The following is a 9,030-nucleotide window of genomic DNA, read 5'->3' on the forward strand; positions in this document are numbered from 1 at the left end:
GAGGAAAGAACTTGGCCAAGAAGGCCGTGACCAGCTTATCCCAAGAGTCCAGGCTATCTTTAGGCTGTGAGTCCAACCATGTTCTAGCCCTGTCTCTTACAGCAAAAGGGAAAAGCATGAGCCTGTAGACTTCAGGATTTATCCATTAGTCTTAACAATATAACAGATCTGCAAGAACTCAATTAAAAACTGATAGGGATCTTCTGATGGAAGTCCATGAAACTTGCAGTTCTGTTGCATTAGAGCAACTAGTTGAGGCTTCAGCTCAAAATTGTTTGCTCCAATGGCAGGGATTGAGATGCTTCTTCCATAAAAGTTGGAAGTAGGTGTAGTATAATCACCAAGCACCCTCCTTGCATTATTATTGGGTTCGGCCATGTCTTCTTCTTTTTCAAGATTCTCTGTAAGGTTTTCTCTGAATTGTTGTGCTTTAGCTTCTCTTAGCTTCTTCTTCAGAGTCCTTTCAGGTTCAGGATCTGCTTCAACAAGAATGTCCTTGTCCTTGCTCCTGCTCATATGAAAAAGAAGAGAATAGAAAAGGAAGAGAAATTCTCTATGTCACAGTATAGAGGTTCCTTTATATGAGTAGAAGAAGAAAAGAATAGAAGAAGGATGAGAAAAATTCGAACATAGAGGAGAAGAGAGGGTTCGAATTTTTAGATGAAGAGAAGAGTTAGTAAATGAATAAATAAATAGAAGGAGGTGAGAGAGAGGAGTTTTCGAAAATTATTTTTGAAAAATAGTTAGTGATTTTTGAAAATTAAATCAAAATTAAAATTTGAAATAATTAGTTAATTAAAAAGAATTTTGAAAAAGATGGATGGTGATTTTCAAAAATTAGAAAGAGAAAAGTGGTTAGGTGGTTTTGAAAAAGATAAGAAATAAACAAAAAGTTAATTAGTTAGTTGAAAAAGATTTGAAAATCAATTTTGAAAAGATAAGGAGTTAGAAAAGATTTTTGAAATTAATTTTGAAAAAGATATGATTGAAAAGATATTTTGAAAAAGATTTGAAAAGGAAATTAAAAAAATTTGATTTTTAAAATTAAAATTGATTACTTGACTAACAAGAAACTAAAAGATATGATCCTAAAAATTAAAGATTGAACCTTTCTTAACAAGAAAGTAACAAACTTCAAATTTTTGAATCAATCACATTAATTGTTAGTAAAGTTTTTAAAAATCATGAAATAAAGATAAGAAAAAGATTTTGAAGATCAATTTTAAAAAATTTTCTAAAATAACAAAAGGAAAAAGAAAAGATTTGATTTTGAAAAAGATTTTGAAAAGATAAGATTTTTAAAATTGAAATCTTGACTTGACTAACAAGAAACAACTTATTTTAAAAATTTTTGACTAAGTCAACACAAAGATTTTGAAATTTATGAGTAAAATAAGGGAAAGATATTTTTTGATTTTTTGAATTTTTAATGATGAGAGAGAAAAACACAAATATGACCCAAAACATGAAAAATTAAGATTAAACAAGGAAAACTTGCAAGAACACTATGAATGTCAAGATGAACACCAAGAACACTTTGAAGATCAAGATGAACATCAAGACTTATTTTTTTGAAAATTTTCAAGAAAAGAAAAACATGTAAGACACCAAACTTAGAAATTTTCAATGCTTAGACCCTATGAATGCATAAATGCATATGAAAAACAACAAAAAACACAAAACAAGAAAATTTAAAGATCAAACAAGAAGACTTGTCAAGAACAACTTGAAGATCATGAAGAACACCATGCATGAATTTTTCGAAAAAATGCATAAATTTAAAAAAAAACATGCAATTAACACCAAACTTAAAAATTGACACTAGACTCAAACAAGAAACACAAAAATATTTTTTTATTTTTTTATTTTATTAAATTTTTTTTTTGGATTTTTCGAAAATTTCTTTTTGGAAAAACGAAAACAAATAAAAAATTTTGAAAGATTTTTGAAAACTTTTTAAAAAAGAAAATTACCTAATCTGAGCAACAAGATGAACCGCCAGTTGTCTAAACTCAAACAATCCCCGGCAACGGCACCAAAAACTTGGTGCACAAAATTGTGATCTCAATGGCGGCAACAACTTGGTACGCACTATTGTAATATCACTCTTTTTCACAACTTCGCACAACTAACCAGCAAGTGCACTGGGTCGTCCAAGTAATAAACCTTACGTGAGTAAGGGTCGATCCCACGGAGATTGTCGGCTTGAAGCAAGCTATGGTTATCTTGTAAATCTCATTCAGGCGGATTCTAATGGTTATAATGGTTTTCGAATATAAAGATAAATAAAGCATAAAATAAAGATAGAGATACTTATGTAATTCATTGGTAGGAATTTTAGATAAGCGCATGAAGATACTGTGTTCCTTCTGAATTTATGCTTTCCTACTGCTTTCATCCAATCATTCTTACCCCTTTCCATGGCAAGCTGTATGTAGGGCGCACCGTTGTCAACGGCTACTTCCCATTCTCTCAGTGAAAATGGTCCAAATGCGCTGTCACAGCATAGCTAATCATCTGTCGGTTCTCGATCATGTTGGAATAGAATCCAGTGATTCTTTTGCGTCTGTCACTATGCCCAACACTCACGAGTTTGAAGCTCGTCACAGTCATCCCATCTCAGATCCTACTCGGAATACCACAGACAAGGTTTAGACTTTCCAGATCTTAGGAATGGCCGCCAATAGTTCTAGCTTATACCACAAAGACTCTGATCTCACGGAATAGGAGGCTCGGTTGTCAGGCGAGGCAACCATGCGTCGTGGGTTAGGAATCCAAGAGATACACACTTTAGCTTTCACAGGTAAAATGAAAGTGTTTGTCAGGCACGCGTTCATAAGTGAGAATAGTGATGAGTGTCACGGATCATCACATTCATCAGGTTGAAGTGCGAATGAATATCTTAGAATAAGAATAAGCGTGAATTGAATAGAAGAACAATAGTACTTTGCATTAATACTCGAGGTACAACAGAGCTCCACACCTTAATCTATGGTGTGTAGAAACTCCACCGTTGAAAATACATAAGTGATAAAGGTCCAGGTATGGCCGAATGGCCAGCCTCCCTAAATGGCATATGAATTCGAAAATAGGGAAAAAGACTACTAGTACAATAGTAAAAAGTTCTATTTATACTAAACTAGTTACTAGGGTTTACAGAAATAAGTCTAAGTGCAGAAATCCACTTTCGGGGCCCACTTTGGTGTGTGCTTGGGTTGAGCTTGAGCTTTACACCTGCAGAGGCTTCTCTTGGGGTTAAACACCAAGTTGTAACGTGTTTTTGGCGTTTAACTCTGGTTTGTGACATGTTTCTGGCGTTTTACTCCAGAATGCAGCATGGAACTGGCGTTGAACGCCAGTTTGGGTCGTCTAAACTCGAATAAAGTATGGACTATTATATATTGCTGGAAAGCCCTGGATGTCTACTTTCCAACACAATTGAGAGCCTGCCATTTGAAATTCTGCTGCTTCAGAAAATCTATTTCGAGTGCAGGGAGGTTAGAATCCAACAACATCTGTAGTCCTTTTTCAGCCTCCTATCAGATTTTTGCTCAGGTCCCTCAATTTCAGCTAGAAAATACCTGAAATCACAAAAAAACACACAAACTCATAGTAAAGTCCAGAATATGAATTTTGCATAAAAAGTAATAAAAACATCCCTAAAAGTAGCTAGATCCTACTAAAAACTACCTAAAAACAATGCCAAAAAGCATATAAATTATCCGCTCATCAAGCCCTTTACTGGGCTCTCCTGCCAATTTTGGCCAAGCTCTTTGAGAAGAGATCGGATAGTCTGACCTGAAGAGGTCAGTCGCTTTGTTGTCCAACATCCCGGGTCGGACAGCTTGACCTAGGGTATGAACAGGTATCAATATTTGGGAGTGGGTATGGGTCTTTTGGACACGCCTTATTTAGGTTGGTGTAGTTAATGCACATCCCCCACTCGCCATTTTTTTTCTTGACTAGCACCACATTTGCCAGCCAAACCGGATATTTGACCTCTCTGATGAAGCCGGCTTCTAGGAGGGCTTGTACTGGTTCTTCTACCACTTGAACCCATTCAGGTCCGAGCTTCCTTCTTCTCTGCTGGACAGGTCGTGATCCGGAGTATACTGATAGTTTGTGGGACATGAGTTCGGGATCTATCCCAGGCATGTCTGAGACATTTTAGGCGAAGAGGTCGGAATTCTCTTGTAGGGGCATTACAAGTTTCTGCTTCAAGCCTTCTTTCAGGTCGGATCCTATGTTGGTATTTTTTCATTCCTCCTTTCCGACCTGCACCTATTCAGTTTTTCTCCCGAGCTGTGGCCATAACTCTTCTTTAGCCCTGACTCCTCCGAGATCAATGGTGTGAACCTCCTTGCCATTTCCTCTCAGGTTCAGGCTTTCATTGTAGCACTTTTTTGCCAGTTTCTGGTCTCCTCTGATGGTTGCGATTTCCTCTGGCGTTGGGAATTTCATACAGAGATGAGGGGTGGATACCACCTCTCTGAGCTAATTAAGGGTCGTTCTGCCTATTAGAGCATTATAGGTTGAACTCACATCGACGACGATAAATTCGATACTCAGAGTCTTGGATCTCATCCCCTTTCCAAAGTTGTGTGTAGGGGTATGAATCCTAGTGGCTTTATTGGTGTATCCCTGATAAATCGCTATTTTACGGTTTATCTTGTGCTCAATTGAGTGAATTTTATCAATCTTTCATACACTTGTGCATACAAAATGCATGGCTTTACATTCTCCTTCCTGATTCTGTGCTATGATTGAAAATATGCTTCTTTGGCCTTATATTTGCTAATATTAATCATCTCTTATTACCATTAGATGTCGTGATATGTGCGTTAAGTGATTATAGGGATTACAGGGCAGGAATGGCTTGGAGGATGGAAAGGAAGCATGCAAAAGTGGAAGGAATACAATAAGTTGAAGAAATTGCTAAGCTGTCCAGCCTGACCTCTTTGTACTCAAACAATCATAACTTGATCTATAGAGGTCCAAATGATGTGCTTCTAGTTGCGTTGGAAAGCTAACGTTCGGGGCTTCGATTTGATATATAATTTGCTATAGTGGCCGTACAAATAGACAACACAAATGCGTGCTCCACGCGGACGCATCGCAGTGACGAAAATCAGCGTGGCAGATTTCGCCCCCAACGATTTCTGGGCTATTTTCGGCCCAGTTTCAAGCCCAGAAAATACAGATTAAAGGCTACAAAGTAGAGGAATAAAGGGGGGACGACTCATAATTCACTTTTCATAATTTAGATGTAGTTTTTAGAGAGAGACTCTCTCCTCTCTCGTAGGTTTTAGGAATTAGGATTCCTCTTAGTTTTAGGATTTAGGATTATTTCTTCTTCATCACAGGTTCAATGTTCCTCTAATTTATTTTCTACTTTTATTTTATTACTTTAATTGATATTTATCTTTTTAATTTAGCTTATGAACCTTTCCATGTTAGATTTGAATTTATGTTTAAACGTAGTTTGAGGTATTTCAGATTTATGATTGCTTTATTCTATTTATGATGCTTTCAATTTAAATTAGATTTATTTTCCCTTTTGGCTTTGGTTAAGTAATTGGTAACACTTGAGTTATCAAACTCAGCTGTTGATTGAAATTAGAATTACTGATTGATCTGGATCACTTTAAAGCTAGTCCTTCCATAGGGATTGACTAGGACTTGAGGATCAAGCTAATTAGTCCACTTGACCCTCCTTTGTTTCGTAAAGGATGACCAAGCGGGATTAAAACCCAATTTCATCACACCTGATAAGGATAACTAGGATAGGAATTCCAGTTTTCATACCTTGCCAAGAGTTTTCTTAATTATTAATTTATTTTTCTTGCCATTTAAATTACCTGTTCCCTATTTCAAAAACCCAAAAATATACCTTTTTCCATAACCAATAATAAATCATACTTCCCTGCAATTCCTTGAGAAGACGACTCGAGGTTTGAATACTTCGGTTATTTATTTTTATTGGGTTTGCTTAAGTGACAAACAAAACTTTTGTACGAAAGGATTCTTTGTTGGTTTAGAAGCTATACTTACAACGCGATTATATTTTTAAAAATTCTTTACCGATAGAAAGTCCGATCGTCAATCCCCCAGTCCGTATAGTGTATCAGGGTAAGTTCTCAATTCCTTTTCATCCAATCCCAGCTTATCAAATGTCGGTTTGAACAGGATGTTGGCCGAGCTCCCCTGATCCACCAGGGTTCTGTGTAGATGGGCGTTGGTAAGGATCATAGTGATTACTACCGGATCATCATGTCCGGGAATGATGCCTTGCCCATCTTTTTTAGTGAAAGAGATGGTTGGGAGGTCGAGGACTTCACCCTCGACTTGGTAGACTTCCTTCAGGTGCCTCTTGCAAGATGACTTTGTGAGACCGCCCCCAACAAAGCCCCCTGAGATAATATGTATATGTCTTTCTGGGGTTTGAGGTGGCGGGTCTCTTCGGTCTTCCTCATCTCGCTTTCTCTTGCCATGATGTCTGACCTTTCCATGAGGTATCTGTCAAGCCGACCTTCTCTGGCCAGCTTTTCTATCACATTTTTTAGGTGGTAACAATCATTTGTTGAGTGTCCATAGAGTTTATGGTACTCACAGTAGTCACTACGACTTCCCCCTTTTTTGTTTTCGATGGACCTAGGGGGAGGTAGCATTTCAGTGTGACAAATTTTCCTGTAGACATCGACTAGGGAAACTCGTAGAGGAGTGTAGGAGTGATATCTCCTGGGCTTTTCAGGCCCGAATTCTTCTTTTCTCTTGGGCTCCCTTTCCTTTTCCTTTGAAGAGTGGGAGTGCCCAGGTCGCCAGCTCAGCTCTCTTAGCTTGGCGTTTTCCTCCATATTGATGTACTTCTCCGCTCTTTTCTGTACATCACTCAAAGAAGTCGGGTGCCTTTTTGAGATGGACTGGGAGAATGGACCTTCTCGGAGTCCATTTACTAGCCCATAATCACTGCCTCCGTGGGCAGGTCTTGAATTTCTAAGCACGCTTTGTTAAACCTTTCCATGTAGTCCCTCAAAGATTTTCCGACCTCCTGTTTTACTCCCAAGAGACTTGGTGTGTGCTTTATTACTTTATCCTTTTGGATTGAAAATCGCATAAGAAACTTACGCGAGAGGTCGTCGAAGCTGGTGACCGACCTGGGGGGGAGGCTATCGAACCACTTCATCGCTGCTTTCATCAGAGTTTTCGGGAAGGCTTTACAGCGAGTAGCATTAGAGGCGTCGCCTAGGTACATCCGACTTTTAAAATTGCTCAAGCGATGCTTTGGATCGGTAGTCCCGTCGTAGAGGTCCATATCGAGGCTTTTAAAGTTTTTGGAAACTTTTGCCCTCATTATGTCCTCACTGAACGGGTCCTCTCCCCCCAAGGGAGAGTCTTCTCTGTCACTACGAGAGTTTCGACCTCGAAGAGCATATTCTAGTCTTGAGAGCTTTTCTTCAAGCTCTTTTCATCGCTCGATCTCACTTCTTAAGTTTCTCTCCGGCTCTCGTTGCCGTTCCAGTTCTTGTTCCAACTGTTCCAGCCGTCCCTGGTGGCCATGGAACAATCCCATGAAGTCAGCTGCATGGGGTTGTCCCTCCTTTCCTGATTCACGCCCCTCAGAGGAGTTTCCCTTTGGGTCCTTTACCCCTGAGGTGCCTTCTCTGTGCTGATTAGTCACCCCTTGGTGAGTGACTATGGCTCTGTCGTTGTTACCAGCGTCTTGATTCTCTTGCTCAGACTTGGGCACTGTGTTTCTGTCTTCGTTTAAATCGTCCGCCATCATGGGTTGATCTCTCAGGTCCCCGGCAACGGTGCCAATGTTACGTGGGTAACCTGAGCTTAATGGATTGGGCTTGTAAGGTTGGCCCAAACGTCAAGATGCGGTGTTCTCCGACTTGTGTGTATGAAGGAATGGGGGTGGTACCTGCAAAGACACTCTGATGCCTAAGTCAGCAAAGGGTTTAGCAGGTTTGAGAGTATTGGAACTTAGTAATACCTGAGGGGTGTTAGTGTATTTATAGTGGTGATCCAATAACCACGTTGGAGTAGTTCCACTTTTCAGGATGGATAACCGTCCCTTTATCTTAGGGTAGTTGAGATATGGCTCCTGGAAGTGGGGTGAGAGAGATTTTAGGAGCAGTTACTTATTGGAATAAGTGTTATCTGCCAACTATCCTTCGAGCTTGACTTCTTCGAGGAGGAGTCTGTGTCGAATCCGACCTCTTCTAGGAAGGTCGGTAGGTAGTGAAGGCTAATCTTTGAATTGGGCCTTTTTAGTTTACTTGGATATGGGCCCTAGTGTTGGGGTAAGGTATGAACAGTTACAATGTTACAAAAAATAAGCTACAAGATCAGATATTTACTTCCTAATGACTATAATTTAAACCACAATATGATATAGTGGTTAGAAAGTTTATATTAGAAATCCTAACCCCTAATATTTACGCCACTAACAACGACAACATTCTAAACTACTCTTTTACACATACAACGATAACATTCTAAATTACTCATTTACACATAAGTACCAAGAACCCTCAACGAAATACAAAAAATGGAAGAGAAGCGTCAACATAAACCTTTATCTTTCGCCGTCGGTAGTGTGCGAAGGTGATGCTTCGTCGATAAGTCCTTTACTAATTGGAGAAAGTAGATTTCAAGGATGATCGCCGGCGAAAAAATATGAATGAGAAGAATCGAAGAACGAACGAACAAAAAAGAAGAAAATATATCTTTGAGGTTTTTGGTGGAAACGCTCGGGAGGGGCTAGTGCAAATAATTTATTCCAAAAGAAGAAGATGTTGAAACGGCGTTGTTTCATAGAATGGTCACCCTGGTATTTCGCGTTCTACATCATCGACGTTTAGACAATACTTTTTTAAAGGACTAATGGAGATACACGATTTGGAGTTTTAAAAATTTATTTGGCCATTTATCAAAGTAAAAAATTAAATTGAGTAGCGATTTAAAATTTATAGACCATTTTAGATATTTATTTATTAAATATATATACAAATAATAAAAATATAA

This window comes from Arachis duranensis, chromosome 9 (genome assembly GCF_000817695.3).
Source record: "Arachis duranensis cultivar V14167 chromosome 9, aradu.V14167.gnm2.J7QH, whole genome shotgun sequence".
Taxonomy (NCBI): Eukaryota; Viridiplantae; Streptophyta; class Magnoliopsida; order Fabales; family Fabaceae; genus Arachis; species Arachis duranensis.